Source organism: Theropithecus gelada, chromosome 7a, assembly GCF_003255815.1.
Source record: "Theropithecus gelada isolate Dixy chromosome 7a, Tgel_1.0, whole genome shotgun sequence".
Taxonomy (NCBI): Eukaryota; Metazoa; Chordata; class Mammalia; order Primates; family Cercopithecidae; genus Theropithecus; species Theropithecus gelada.
The window spans coordinates 48,256,475-48,271,746 of record NC_037674.1 but is presented as its reverse complement, the minus strand read 5'-3'; the positions used below and the strand labels follow the sequence as shown (position 1 = coordinate 48,271,746).

The 15,272-nt window shown below is 50.2% G+C and overlaps 1 pseudogene; it reads right to left on the bottom strand.

Moving 5' to 3' along the window:
* Positions 1-244: 244 nt before the first annotated feature.
* LOC112627504 overlaps positions 245-15,272 on the bottom strand; it is a 23,618-nt pseudogene continuing 8,590 nt past the window's right edge.

The following is a 15,272-nucleotide window of genomic DNA, read 5'->3' as shown; positions in this document are numbered from 1 at the left end:
ATGTCCAAGGAAAGACAGTATTTTATGTCCCCGGGGTGCCAGAGGTACATGGAGAAGATGCCTCCTTTGTGGGCAAGGGAGAAGGGAAGATAAGCAGAGAGGCGCCAGACACCTGCCTCACCCCCACCTTCCCCACCCCACACCAGGCCCATTCCCACTTAGCCCCCAACTCAGGCTACACCGTTCTCCTTATGGTCAGCATGACTTCCCGGCCAAGCTGACGGAAGCTGACAGCTTGGATTCATTAGGGACAGCACGTAGTGTAGGTGATGTGCAGGACGGAAGTGGGAGAGGACACGGGAACCATGGTGTCAGGTCTGGGCCTGCCCTGGCTGTGGGTAGACCATGCTGCTCCACCTTGCCAGATGTGGCCTCTAATTCTAAGGTCTCTGAGTTCCAGGCCAGGACTGGAGCCATACTCCCCTTGGGGACAGGGGACACAGTCCACATAGACGTCACTTGTGCTTTGGGCAAAGCCAGCTGGACAAGTGAATGGGAGGGGCCCTGCTGGAGGGTAAAACTGGGCCTGGACTACTCAGACCTGCCTCTGTGACAGGATGGTCCCATCCTTCCAGTCAGACGCCTGAGCTGGAAGCCCACCCAGCCAGGGAATGGGGAAGGGGTGGCCTGCAGTCTCCCTTGAGTCTATAGCCCTTACCACTAAAGGAAGCTCCATAAAAAAAGATGCAGAAACACCAAGTGCCCCTCCCAGCTGCTGGCTGCTTCCTGGCGTGGCCTCCAGGACCCTGGATGAGTCAAGAAGGGGCTGCCAGCAGCTGGGTGCAGGGGGAAAGCTGGGTCCCCAGGGTAGATGCCTAGCAGGAACATGCAGGCGTGGCGAGTGATGGGCCCTCAGGGCCGAGCCCCTTCTGCCCAGGGGGCCTTGGTCACACACCTGCTGCTGAGCTCAGCCCAAGGAGTCAGGGCCTGGTGCCAAGTACCCTCTCTGCTTGCAAAGACAGTCCTGGGATCATTACCCCTCCGCCCAGGGCTCAAGTATCCAGGCTGTGAAAGGGCCAGCAGTCAGAAAGAAGGAGGCCATGGGTGTGGGTCTCTGAGCCGTCAGGGGCCTTGGTGGACAAAACCCCTATGAGGCAGATGACAGGTAAGGGAGACTGAGCTGTACCCCCCCACCGTGACATCTGTGGTAACAGGTTCCAGAAGGGGCCCTGGAGGAGACCAGCATGACAGGAACCACTACAGATGCCTTTGGGCTCCTACTCTACAGGGCTGGGCCAGCCGGAGGTTTAGGGCCCACATCAGGGAGGTGGGCTGGGTGCCACAAAGAATGAGGCTTCCTTTGGTAGAGCTGTGACCCTCTTCATCATCTCCTGACCCCCCAGCTGACCCTTGTCCTCAGACCTCTGTAGAACTTTGACTAAGTGGTGGTAGAGGAAGTCCAGCACGTCCAGGGTGGCCCTGGGTGACCCAGGGCTCAGATCACAGTTCTGGGGTTAGGGCAGGAGGCTGGAAGAGATGACCTACCCTAGTCCCCAAACGCTGCCCAGGCCCCTGAAATCTGTGATGAACCTCCCACCAGACCACACCCACTGACCACCAGAATGGGTGCCACCTTCTTCAGGGCAGCACCAGCCCAGGCCCTCATGTGGGACTGTGTGCACCAGGGTCTGCACACCCTGGGTGAGGCAGAGGGCCTCTTGGTAGACACAGGCATCCCAGACCTCGGTCAGTACCTGCTTCCCTCTGTAGGCCCCCTTCCTCTGTCCATCTGCTTCCTCCTTTGGGCTTGCTGCCTTCCCTCCTCGTGGAGCTCTCCAAGGTGCTCCTAGCCCCAGCTCTTTGTTTCCGCAGCACCTTCTGGGTGCAGATTCTGCCTTCTGAGAAGTCTGAGGCAGGGCCTTGCCTGGTCATAGCCTTCTTGCTCTGCTCTAGGCTCTCCTAGTCCCAAAGCCTCCAGCCCGCTGGATGCCTTCATCTCCAGCTATGCCATGGCTCTCCACATCCTGGGCCTCCTGCTCCTCACAGTCGCCCTTGTGCTGGTGAGTGTCTGGCTGGGCCCAGGCTCCTTCCTGAGGGGCAGGCTGAGCCTTTGATGCCTTGAGCCTTTAAGCCAAGCTGGGGGTGAGCAGGCCCCTTTACGTTCCTGATTCCCCCACCCAAGCCCAGCATCTCCTCATCCTCCAGCTGGGGCCGTGGGGTTTGGACCAGAGGGGTGGGCCTGATCCCAGTGTCCCCACCCTTCTTGTCAAGGTGCTAAACTGGAGGGCGCGTCTTGAGTGCTGACTTTCCCAGGAACTCAGAGCCAGAGAGGGCCAGGCACCAGCCCAAGGTCACACAGCCAGGCGCTTCTTCCCTCCTAGACCCCCAAGGACTGACTTGCAGGGCTGGGACAGAGGTGGGGTGGGGAAAAGCAATGCCTTGCCAACCCACGCAGGGAGCCCCACTCCCATCCCCAAGGTGCATAAAGTCGAGGAACACCCCTGCTCCCACGTCCATGCTCATTCAGGGCCCTGCTCCAAGTGCATGGAACTCACACTGGCCTCCCACCCTCCATGCCACATATATCGGTCTCATTTACAAAGGGGGAAATGGTGGCCAAAAGCCTCCCCCAGCACACACAGCTAGACCACACAGAGGTCTTAGGTGCAGCTGAGGGGTCCACAGTCTCTGCTGCCCCTTCTGCCACTCGTGCTGCAAGAGACCACACTTTGGAGAGGGAGGAAGGAGAGCGAGCTAGGTGCTCACACATGGGACATGGGGGGCTAGGAAAGGGTCAGCTAGGAGCAAAGGGCAAGGTCTGATCCTGTACATACATACCACAGAGTCCGTGGATTCAGGAGACCCAGGGCCAGGTCCCAGCTCTGCAGCTGCTCAGTATGTGACTGTGGTTAAGTCGTCTCCCTGGACTCTCCATGCACTTTGCATGCTGCGTGAAACTTCTAGAATGAGCCTGGACCCTGGCTGGCCTCATACTTGCTGCGTAGGTTGCAGACCCCAAGTGCTTCTACAAGGTGCTTTGTTTCTTCTCATAACAGGGGCACAGGCTGGCCACATGCTCTGGGGGGTAGAATGGAGTAGCTCTGGAGGTAGCAGTTGGGAGCTGGCCTTGGGTTCCTGGTCGACAGGGCAGGGTACACCATAGGGTCACAGGGCCTGGCCCCCTCTCTAGCAGCCGTTGGCCCACAGGCTGCCCAGCTGCCCACTCACAACCCGTACCTTTGGGCAGCCCCAGCTGCTGCAGTTCACTGGACAAGCATCCGCCATCGACACTGTGCTTGGCCACACTGGAGAGGACGAAACTCAGCACTGCCACTGTGGCCTTCACATCGCCTGACTCTGAGGGACCCGTGGGTGGGACAGGGGGTGTCACTGTGGGCCCAGCCACCTCCCTGTTGCCCTCTTCACTTCAGCTCAAAGCTCCCATGCACCCTGGAGACACAGGCACTGCTACTGCTACACCAGGAGCTGGCAGAGAACAGGAAGGTGGGACTGTCAATGTCTTTCTTTCCCTCATGCTTCTCCACTAGGGAAGGTAAGTTAAGGATGCTGCTGGGAGCGGTGGGGGGGCCTCTGTACCAGGCACCAGGCCGAGGTCCCAGGGTTGCCTGGGGCCTGTGGACTCAGCAGAGTACTCACCAAACTTGGCATCAGCCGTGAGCTTCAGGATCTTTTCACACTGTAGACAAAGGAGACCTTTAGGGGGTGTCAGGCCCCTGTTCACCAGCCACTCATCCACAGCCTGGATCCTGCGATAAGGAACAGACAGGCTGGAAAGAAGTATGGGAGGTGCCCAGAGAGGTTGAGAGGCTGATTCACCCATCTCCCTGGGCCTAGTGCAGAGTTTCAGGGCACTGGGGGTCATAAGGTCATGGGACAATGGAGTGCTGGGTCTTGTACTCATATCAATCCCCCATTACAGCAGCTCCTTTAGTTCCCGGCTGCAGAGCAGCCAAAACTTCACAGAGGACTGCAAGGGAAGTCCTTACATCAGCCGGGCTGGTGAACCTCACGCCTCCTTCCTGGGGACTGGCTCAGAGCAGGCCAGCCACTGATCAAGGTCACAAAGCATGGTAGCACAGGCTGAGAGCACTGAGGCCCTAACCCCAGAGAAACCTCACCATCATCTAAACCCACAATCCCCAGCCCAGCGCCCCTCCTCCACCCAGAGTAGACCCTGTGCACTCAACCATCTTGGCCAGCGTGCTGATCTCAGCCAGGACCCAGTCGCGATGGTCCAGATCACCACAGAACCGGAACCTCTGCAAGGGAGGGAGGCAGGTAATCAGGCTGGAGGGAGGGCTGAGGTGTGGCCAGGATCCGTGTGTCTCCCACACTGCTGCACAGCAGGGACCCCTGGTCCCCGTCATAGATGGATACCCTCTGGCCTCTTCTTCTCCCCTATCACCAGGCTGTTGAGTGAACTCTCTCCTGACCCACCCTGCCACCAAACCCTGCTCTGAGGTCTACTCCAGGCATTCGTCTGCTCAGCAAACATCAATGGAGTGCCTTCTCTGTGCTAGTTCCCACTCTAAGTGCTGGGGGTACAGCAGGGGACAAAACAAAAGTCCTGGGCCTCACAGAGATAAGTGACCTCTCACCTCTTCCCCATACTCACACAACTCCAGCCACTCTGGCTTCCTTGCTGCTGCCCAAAGATACCAGCCTTGCTCCTGCCTCCATGCCTGCTGCACTCTGTGTGGCTTGCTATCCTTTATTTCATTCCACTCTCTGCTCAAGTGACACCTCATCAGACCAGTCCCCACCCCCCACACTTTTTGTTTTTAAAGACAGAGTCTCCCTCTGTTGCACAGGCTGGAGTGCAATGGTGCAATCTTGACTCACTTCAACCTCCGCCTCCCAGGTTCAAGCAATTCTCCTGCCTCAGTCTCCCAAGTAGCTGGGACTACAGGCATGTGCCATCATTCCTGGCTTTTTTTATTTTTAGTAGAGACAGGGTTTCACCACGTTGGCCATGCTGATCTTGAACTCCTGACCTCAGGTCATCTGCACACCTCAGCCTCCCAAAGTGCTGGGATTACGGGCGTGAGCCATTGTACCCTGGAAGGCCGGCCCTTCTTGATCATACTTCCTAAAATAGCCCCTCACACAAGAAAATGTTGGGGGCCAGTGGAATGCTCATTATCTTGATTGTGGTGATTCAAGAGCCAGGAAGATTCGGACTTTACTTGTGCAGCTTCATCTTTCTCTAACCTCCAGATGATACTCTCCCAGCTATGGGAAATGCATTCACTCCTGGGGAGCCATGCTCTCTCTCACCTGAATTCTCTGCACATGCTGTTCCCTGTCTGAAGACACATGCCTCCCACCCTTGCCTCCCAACCCCCGGTACACAAACCTTACTTCAGCCAGCCAGCTTCTCCATCCGTCTTTAAGGTTGATGGCATCCTTAGGAAACCCCCTTAGCACTACAGGCAAGGCGCAATTAGGTCTCTGCCCCTGGAGCCTTAACTATGACTGCCAATTCAGGCCTCCGATTTCCCCTTCCCTAGGCAGCTCAAGTCCTCCCAGTGCCTAGCACGCTACATGGTATAGACTTGGCACTTACAACGTAAGGATGGATGGATTTGATGAATGGATAGGTAAGTCTCCACCCCAAAACTACTACTTTCTGGGTCTGGAAAAAGCGGAGGGTGTTCCTAGCAGTGTGGAAGAGGGAGCCTGATTGTAAGCACGTTCTTGTACAAGCCCCACAGCAGGGCTGGGGAAGAGGGTGTCCTTGGGAGGTCCTCTGGGGGCTGGGGAAGCCCTGAAAGAACTCCCAGCTCCAGACAAGCCCCATTTCCTGCCCCGGGAGGCAGGGGCCCTTCCTTCCGCCAGGGAAGCACGGGGACTCTAAGCCGGCCGGCCTGCTCTGTCTTACTTGCCACCCACCCCCGCCTCCGTCTCGGGGGCCCGGTGGCAGTGGACTTTTCTCTACCAGACCCACAGCCCTCACCCCGGCACACACTGTGTTTGCGGAGAGGCCAGTGCAGACAACCTCCCCACCGTTTGCCGAGCCACCGGCCCCCTCTCATTCCTGCTCCAGCATCCCCCGCCTCGCTTCACTCGGGTGCCTCAACCTCGCGCTGGGGAGCCAGGGCCCGGGAATTTCTTTTTCCCGTTCGGCACGGTCAGCTGAGTCCAGGATCAGGTGACTGGGACTAACGGCCTCTGGGAGGGCGGGGCCTGCTCGAGTGAGGCTGGGAGCCACCGCAGCCCACGGGAAGTGCTGGGAAGGATATGCTGGCGTCCCCTCCTCCGTCTACCAGAATCCGTCCCTGGAGAAAAACCAGTGCCAACCGCCCGTTTAACTGACAGTGGAAGTTACTTCATTTGTTTAAGCGGGTAGGATCCCGGGAGCCAGGGAGATTCAGGTCATTGCCATGTTTTCCACTGTTAAGCGAATAGCATTATTCGCAGCTGCGGACTGTGGCAAAAGACGTTTTTGAAACTATTGAAATATACTACACATGCAGAAAATTGTACCTATTAGAAATATAAAGCTTAATAAGCTTTCATCAACTGTGGACCTCACATAACCAGCACCCAGATAAGGAAATAAACCAGATAACTTCTTTAAGTGCATGGGGATTTCATTTCATTTTGATGAATCATCTAGGTGCCTAGCAAAAAGGGCTGTCATAATTAACATGCTCAGGAAAACTCCCTACAGCTGTAACATCGATAGAGGCTTATCTTAATTCTTGCCAATCTGATGGGGAAAAAAAAATCGGTTGCTTAGATTGCAGTGGTAGTCTGCTTACCGGTAGCTTTGAGCTAATGGGTAGTTTTGAACAACTAAGTTTCTGACATTGATTTGAAGAGGCAAAAACGAAAAGACAAATCAACAACAAAAATACATTAGAGAATAGACTAATAACCAAAGAAGAGCTTGAATACAGTCGTCCCTTAGTAACCTCAGGATATTGGTTCCAGGACCCCACAGATACGAAAATTCACAGACGCTCAAATCGCTGATAATAATATAGCATAGTATTTGCATATAACCTATGCACATCCTTCCGTATACTTTAAATCATCTCTAGATTACTATAACCTAATACAACGTAAATGCTTTGTAAATACCTGTTACAAAGTATTTGTAAATTTTTGTTTTTTATTGTTTTACTTTTTCCAAATATTTTTGATGCACAGTTGGTTAAATCCAAGGATCCAGAACCCGAGGATACAGAGGGCTGACCGTAGTTTGAGCTCTCTCCTCAATTCCATGCCCATCCCATGCACCAGGTGCAGCTGGTTTGATTGTTGCAGGCTTTCAAGTTTTCAAAAGACAGAGCTCATGACAAGTAAACTGCTCTCTAGAATAGAGATGGAAAGTGTCCCAATTCATGGTAAAATTGAGCTCATTTCTGAAGAGTTCTTTTACAAATCATAAGCGCTAGCCTGTTGAAAACAAAAGTATGTTAAGTTACTAGACTATCCTTCATCATATCAAAGAAAAATTTTAAGAACATAAGACTTGTAATCATAGCACTTTGGGAGGCCAAAGCCAGTGGCTCACTTGAGCCCAGCATTTCTGGACCAGCTTGGGCAACATAGGGAGACCCCGGTCTCTACAAAAAATTAGCCACTTGTGGCCGGGTGCAGTGGCTCACCCCTGTAACCCCAGCACTTTGGGAGGCCGAGGTGGGCGGATCACGAAGTCAGGAGATTGAGATCATCCTGGCTAACACGGTGAAACCCCGTCTCCACTAAAAATACAAAAAATTAGCCAGGCATGTGAACCTGGGAGGTGGAGCTTGCAGTGAGCCGAGATAATGAGATAACGCCACTGCAGTCCGGTCTGGGCAAAAGAGTGAGACTCCATCTCAAAAAGAAAAAAAAAAGAAATTAGCCACTTGTGCTGGTGCACACATGTCATCCCAGCTACCTAAGAAGCTGAGGTCAGAGGATCTCTTCAGCCTGGGAGGTGGAAGCTGCAGTGAGCCATGATGGCACCACTATACTCCATCCAGCCTGAGCAACAGAAGGAGACCATCTCAAAAAAAAAAAAAAACGGAAAAAAAAAAAAAATGCTGGGTGCTGTGGCTCAAGCCAGTAATCCCAGCATTTTGTGAGGCCAAGGCAGGCAAATCACCTGAAGTCAGGTGTTGGAGACCAGCATGGTCAACATGGCAAAACCTGTCTCCACTAAAAAAAAAAAAAAAAAAAATGTAGCAAGGCGTGGTGCTGGGTACCTGTAATCCCAGCTACTTGGGAGGCTGAGGCACAAGAATCACTGGAACCTGGGAGGTGGAGGTTGCAGTGAGCCGAGATTCCACCACTGCATTTCAGCCTGGGCGACAGAGTGAGACTCTGTCTCAAAAAAAAAAAAAAAAAAAGACGTAAGAATGGCTTAACTTTTGTTCCATGCTATCAGTAGCTTAAAGAAGAGAAAAATGGATAGATTTGGAAAACCATTTTTTATTTAAAAAGAAAACTAGGAAGATGTATTTGAAGTGTATTTGAAAAACAAAACAGCAAATTGAACATCACACAGACAAAATATTTAAATTCAGAAATGATGTTAAAAGGTGGGTGGCGTGCTGGGCCCCACACCCGAGTTTCTAACTCAATAGGTCTGAGGTGGGGCCTGAGCCTTGCATGTCTGTGTTCCCAGATGATGCTCTTGCTTCCAACTTGAGACTATGCTTTCAAAACCACTAATGTACGGAAATATACCAGAGAATATATTATGAATATACTTGAGAATATGTATATATGTTAACTTACAGATTTCTGTCCAGTAGAAAAGATAACTCCCAAAGAGGACAGTTTTATTCCCATACGACTTTCTTTTTTTTTTTTTTTGAGTCAGAATCTTGCTCTGTCGCCTAGGCTGGAGTGCAGTGGCATGATCTTGGCTCACTGTAGCCTCTGCCTCCCGGGTTCAAGCGATTCTACTGCCTCAGCCTCTTGAGTAGCTGGGACTACAGGCGCCCACCACCTTGCCTGGATAATTTTTGTATTTTTAGTAGAGACAGGGTTTCACCATATTGGCCAGGCTGATCTTGAACTCCTGACCTCAGGTGATCCACCTGCCTCGGCCTCCCAAAGTTCTGGGATTACAGGTGTGAGCCACCACGCCCAGCCTCCCCTTAGGAGGTTTTGTCTCTATCTCAGAACGTATTTTGGAATGCCCTTCCTGGAGCACTACAGACACTGTCTCTCAAAACACTCCTTGAACTAGCTTCACCGTGTTGCTGACTCCCTTGTAAATTAAAGAAAATATCTTATACATAGTCCTTCATTATTTGTATGAAAGTCAAGCCTTTCACATTGTGAAAATTATACTTCAGGCTGGGTGCAGTGGCTCATGCATGTAATCCCAGCATTTTGGAAGGCTGAAGTGGTGGGATCACTTGAGGCCAGGAGTTTGACACCAGCCTGGCCAACATGTCGAACCCCATGTGTACTAAAAAAAAAAAAAAAAAAACAAAGAAAAAAAAAATTAAAATTAGCTGGGTGTAGTTCCAGCTACTTGGGAGGCTGAGGCCCAAGAATTCCTTGAACCCAGGAGGTGGAGGTTGCCATGAGCTGAGATCATGCCACTGCACTCCAGCCAGAGCCAGAGCAAGACTCTGTCTCAAACAACTACAAAAAAAGAACAAAGAAAATTATGCTTTGATACAGTATGCTAATATAAAGGGTATGATATGGTTCAGATCTGTCCCCATCCAAATCTCACCTTGAGATGCAATAATCCCCACGTGTCAAGGGCAGGACCAGGTAGAGATAACTGATTCATGGGAGCAGTTTCTCCCATGCTGTTCTCACGATAGGGAGTGAGTTCTCACGAGACCTGATGGTTTTACAACAGGCTTTTCCCCTTTGCTCGGCTCTCCTTCTCTCTCCTGCTGCCCTGTGAAGAGGTGTCTTCTGCTGTAATTGTAAGTTTCCTGAGACATCCCCAACCATACAGAACTGAGTCATCTTAAACATTTTTTCTTTATAAATTACCCAGTTTTGGGTATTTCTTCATAGCAGCATGAGAATGGACTAATACAGTGTGCTGATCACAGCCCAGACAGTAGTATACAGGTGCTACTATACTTTGATGCCAGAGGTATTCCCATTAAGCTCAGGAGCAGTATGTGTTATCATTACCATGATCTAACATTGTTCCAGAGGTTCTTAGGTCAGCAGTTGTCAACTGGAGGTGACTTTGCCTCCCTGGGGATATTTGACAATATCTGAAATCATTTTGGCTGTCACACTGAGGAGTGCTACTAGCATGTAGCAGGCGGAGTCTGGGGATGCTGCTAAATATCTTGCGAGGCAAAAACAGCTCCATAACAAAGAATTATCCAGCCCAAAACACCAATAGTGCCGCTGTTGAGAAACCCTAGTGTAGACAAATAAAACATGGGAAATCCATTAACATAAATGTGGGAAAATAATAAACTAGTATTTGCCAATGACAGTCTAGCTAGGAGGTCCAAAAGAAGCGCCTGAAGAACAGTTAGATTTTGCAGGGGCTGCATGGCGGTTCATGCCTGTAACCCCAGTGCATTGTGAGGTCGCATTGGGAGGATCTCTTGAGGCCAGGAGTTCAAGACCAGCCTGGGAAACGTAGTGAGACCGCATCTCTACCAAAAATTAAAACATCAGCCAGATGTGGTGGTGCACTCTTAGAGTCCCAGCTGCTACGGTGGGAGTATCACTTGAGCCCAGGAGTTGGAGGCCATGGTGAGCTGTGATCATGCCACTATACTCAAAAAAATTATTTTGAGACAGGGTTTTTCTCTGTTGCATATGGGCGTCTTGCTATGTTGCCCAGGCTGGTCTCGAACTCCTAGCCTCAAGCAGTCTTCCTGCCTCAGCCTCTGAAAGTGTTGAGATTACAGGCATGAGCCACTCTCTTGGGCTTAGAAAATAAAAATAAATAAATAAATTACAAGGTGTTACGTGGCCAGTTGAAAGATGTCAGAAAACAGTTGTGCATGTGACTCCACTGTAACCAGTTATAAAAGTATCAGGATTAAGAAATTTACTGTGTCTGACTTTTCCAAGTTTAGGTTCCTGATGAAAGAGTGAGATGGACCTTTTCTTCCTCCACTTCTCACCTGATTGCAAGAACCAGGACTGTGCATTTTGATGGGCAGGCTCTTACCTCTGGCAGGCCATGGGGGGCATGCAGAGCCTTTCTGTGTGTGTTTTCTGGGCACTCGGATAAAGACCCCCTTTCCAGGCCTTTGTTTAGGATATTTGGCCCATGGAGGAATGAGGCTGGAATCATTTGGGAGGGATAGAGGCTTCGACTGGAAGGAGGCATGACCTGAACTGCAGGTTCTGGGCCTGCACTTTGTTTCCATGCAGCACCCCGTTAGTGGTGACTAGGGCCTGAAAGTCAGGGGCCTTTGGTGGCCAAGTGTTGGCTGGACAGGAGGAGCTGAGGGAGGTGAGGGCCATCTCTCCAGCACTGCCCCCAGCTTGTCCCCAAATCAATGCCCTCTGGTGGCTCAGACACAGCCCCGGCCAGCAGCAGTACGGGTCAGGAAGGACGAATGCACTCAGCACGGATCTGCTCCACAGTCTCCGCCTCACTTCATCTCAGGTTGGAGGGAGTGAGTCCCCGCAGCACTGATGATATGCTGTCAGCTGAGAACATTCAGCTTGATTTAGAAAGATAAGGTGGGACATCTCTTGGGCATGGCACATGGAGCAGTGCCATCCCTCTGTGGCAGCGAGCCGAGCAATAAAGCAGAATGTGCAAAACCTGCATCCCAGAATCACCATTCCTAGAGGGAAAGCCTGTATTGTCAAGATGCCCACAACTAAATTAACCCAGACATTTCACCCAGCCTTGAAACACCAGTAGAACTTTGACATTAATACACTAACCCTCAGGTCTATATAGAAACATGTAAGAATAGCCACATACTGTAACGTACGGTCATTGAGAGGGAGGAACCCATCAGAACAAATGGAACCAAGTCCAGAAACATGTCTGTCTGGGCACAAGATGCCAGCCTGTGTGTCAGTCACGGAAGCGGACCAGGGGGAGATATTTATTAAGATTTAAAACCGGGCTCCATAGCTCAGGCCTATAATTTCAACACTTTGGGAGGCTGAGGTGGGAGGATCACTTGAGCCCAGGAGTTTGAGGCAGCAGTAAGCTGTGATTGTGCCACTGCATTCCAGCCTGGATGACAGAGCGAGGCTCCATCTCAAACAGAAAATAATAATAATAATAAAAAGGAACATGCACAAGTTGGATGGATCTCAAAGGGCATTTGCTGAGTAGAAAGAAACAAAAAAAGGCAGTCTCAAAAAGCCACCTACTGTGTGATTCCATTTATTTAATGTTCTTTTTTTGTTTGGTTTTGTTTTATTTTGTTTTTCAGATGAACTCTCACTCTGTGGCCCAGATTGGAATGCAGTGACATGATCTTGGCTCACTGCAGCCTCCGCCTCCCAGGTTCAAGTGATTCTTGTGCCTCAGTTTCCCAAGTAGCTGGGAGTATAGGTGCACACCATCATGCCTGGCTAATTTTTGTATTTTTAGTAGAGACAGGGTTTTGTCATGTTGACCAGGCTGGTCCCAAACTCCAGGCATCAACAGTTCCAACTGCTTCGGCCTCCCAAAGCACTGGGATTATAGGTGTGAGCCATCATGCCAGGCCTTCATTCATTCATTCATTCATTGAGAGTCTCACCCTGTCTCTCAGGCTGGACTGCAATGGCAGGATCATTGTAGCCTCCACCTCCCAGGTTCAAGTGATTCTTCTGCCTTAGCCTCCCACGGAGCTGGAACTACAAGCTGGTGCCACCATACCCGGATAATTTTTGCATTTTATAATGTTCTTGAAGTGGGAAGATTATAAAGACAGAAAGCAGATTCGTGGTTGCCAGGAGTAGGAATACTGGAGGGAAAGAGCCTGGAATGAGTGTAGAGGAATAGCAGGAGGGGAATTTTTGTGGTGGTGGAACAGTTCTGTATCTTGATTGCAGCGGTGGTTAAAGGAGTCTACATATGTGATAAAATGGCATAGACCTAAACACATGACATTGTTAGATACTGTCTTACATTTATACAAAATAGAACCTTTGGAGAAAACTGAGTGAGGAGTCCATGAAACCTCTTTGTATCATCTTTGAAATTTCCTCTGAATCTGTATTTCCAAATAAAGGGTTAAAATTTTTAAAGTTGCTTTAGACAAAAATATTGAATAAAAATAATGTTGATCGTATGCAGATCTGGCAAACCTTTGGCACACTGAATGACTGGCATCTCTAACCCATCCAATGCCCAATTGCCCCTGGAAGGTCCTGTCCTAGGCTAGGTTGCCTGCTGGAAGATAGGACTCTGGACTCTCTCCTGCTTGCCTTTGCTATAGAGATGCCAGATAAAATATAGGATGCCCCATTAAATTTAGATTTCTGATAAAAAAAAACTATTTTTTAGTAAGTATGTACCACGCATATTTAGGACACATTTATACTGAAACTTATTTTCTCGATTCTTTTTTCACCATCTTTACAGGTGTTGATATTTCTCTAATGTTTTTTTTTTGTTTGTTTTGTTTTTTTTTTTGAGATGGAGTCTCACTCTGTCGCCCAGGCTGGAGTGCAGTGGCCGGATCTCAGCTCACTGCAAGCTCCGCCTCCTGGGTCTACGTCATTCTCCTGCCTCAGCCTCCCGAGTAGCTGGGACTACAGGAGCCCACCGCCTTGCCTGGCTAGTTTTTTGTATTTCTTTTTTAGTAGAGACGGGGTTTCACCGTGTTAGCCAGGATGGTCTCGATCTCCTGACCTCATGATCCACCCGACTCGGTCTCCCAAAGTGTTGGGATTACAGGCTTGAGCCACCACGCCCGGCCCTCTCTAAATTCTTAAATGTATGTATGTAGTTACTTTAAAGCTCTTGCCTGCTAATTTCAATATGTGAGCCATTCATGGCTTTTTTGTTTTGTTTTGTTTTGTTTTTTGAGATGGAGTTTCACTCTTGTAGCCCAGGCTGGAGTAAAATGGTGCCATCTTGGCTCACTGCAACCTCCACCTCGTGTGGCTGGTCTTGAATTTCTGACCTCAGGTGATCTGCCTGCCTCAGCCTCCCAAAGTGCTGGGATTACAGGTGTGAGCCACCATGCCCGGCCCTTTTGTTTGTTTCCTTGAGATAAGATCTCACTCTGTTGTCCAGGCTGGAGTGCAGTGGCATGATCTCAACTGCAACCTCCACCTCCCAGGCTCAAGCCATCCTTTCACCTCAGCCTTCCAACTAGCTGGGACCACTGGGTCAAGCCACCAGCAGTCCTGACTGGTTTTGTGGAAGACAATTTTTCCACAGATGGGGCTGGGGGCGGTGTTTATGGTATGAAACTGTTCCACTTCAGATCATCAGGCATTAGGTTCTCATAAAGAGTGTGAAACCTAGAGCCCTCGCATGTGCTGTTCACATTAGGGTTCACGCTCCTGTGAGAATCTAATGCCTGCTGATCTGACAGGGGGCGGAGCTCAGGCAGTAACGCTCACTACCCACCACTCACCTCCTGCTGTGCAGCCTGGTTCCTAACAGGTCACCGACTGGTACAGTCCACAGCCTGGGGGTTACGGACCCCTGCACACCCCTACACCCAACTCATTTTTGAAGTTTTAGTAGAGATGGGGTTTTGCCATGTTGCCCAGGCTGGTCTCAAAGTCTTGAGCTCAAGTGATCTACCTGCCTTGGCCTCCCAAAGTGCTGGGATTACAGGCATGAGCCTCCATGCACGGGGGGTCTGTTTGTATTGACTGGTTTTCTCTTAATTTTAGGATACATTTTCTCTCTTTTTCACACATGTAGTCAGTATTACTTGAGCTGTTGGATGTTGTGAACCTTCATTGTAGAGATGTGGATTATGTTATCCTGCTCTAGTGTTGAGTTTTGTTTTGGCAGGGAATTAAATTACTGATGGGTTAACTTGATCATGTGTGTCAGACTACATTTTAGGTTTTGTTAGGGTGAGCTGCTGTTCAGTTTTGCCCTTATTCCTGGGGTATCTTCCTTAATCCCAAGGCATGGTCTTCTAGGCCCTCCTGGGAGTATCTGGGATATTCATCGAGGCCTGAGATTCCAAGAGTGGAGACTCTGGCTGAACCAGAATTCAGATGTGTCTCCAGCACTCTGTGACCACTGAAATTGCTGTTTAGCTTTCAGCTCCCCATTGGCTGTTCTGTGCTGGGCCTTGCAGAGTCTCAATCCACACATTCATAGTGTGAGATTTGGCCAAGGACTTGCAGCAAACTCTATAAGATTTCTGGGGCTCCTTCTCTGCAACTCCATCCTTTCTGATACTCTGCCACATACATTTTAGCAGCCCTGAGCAGCA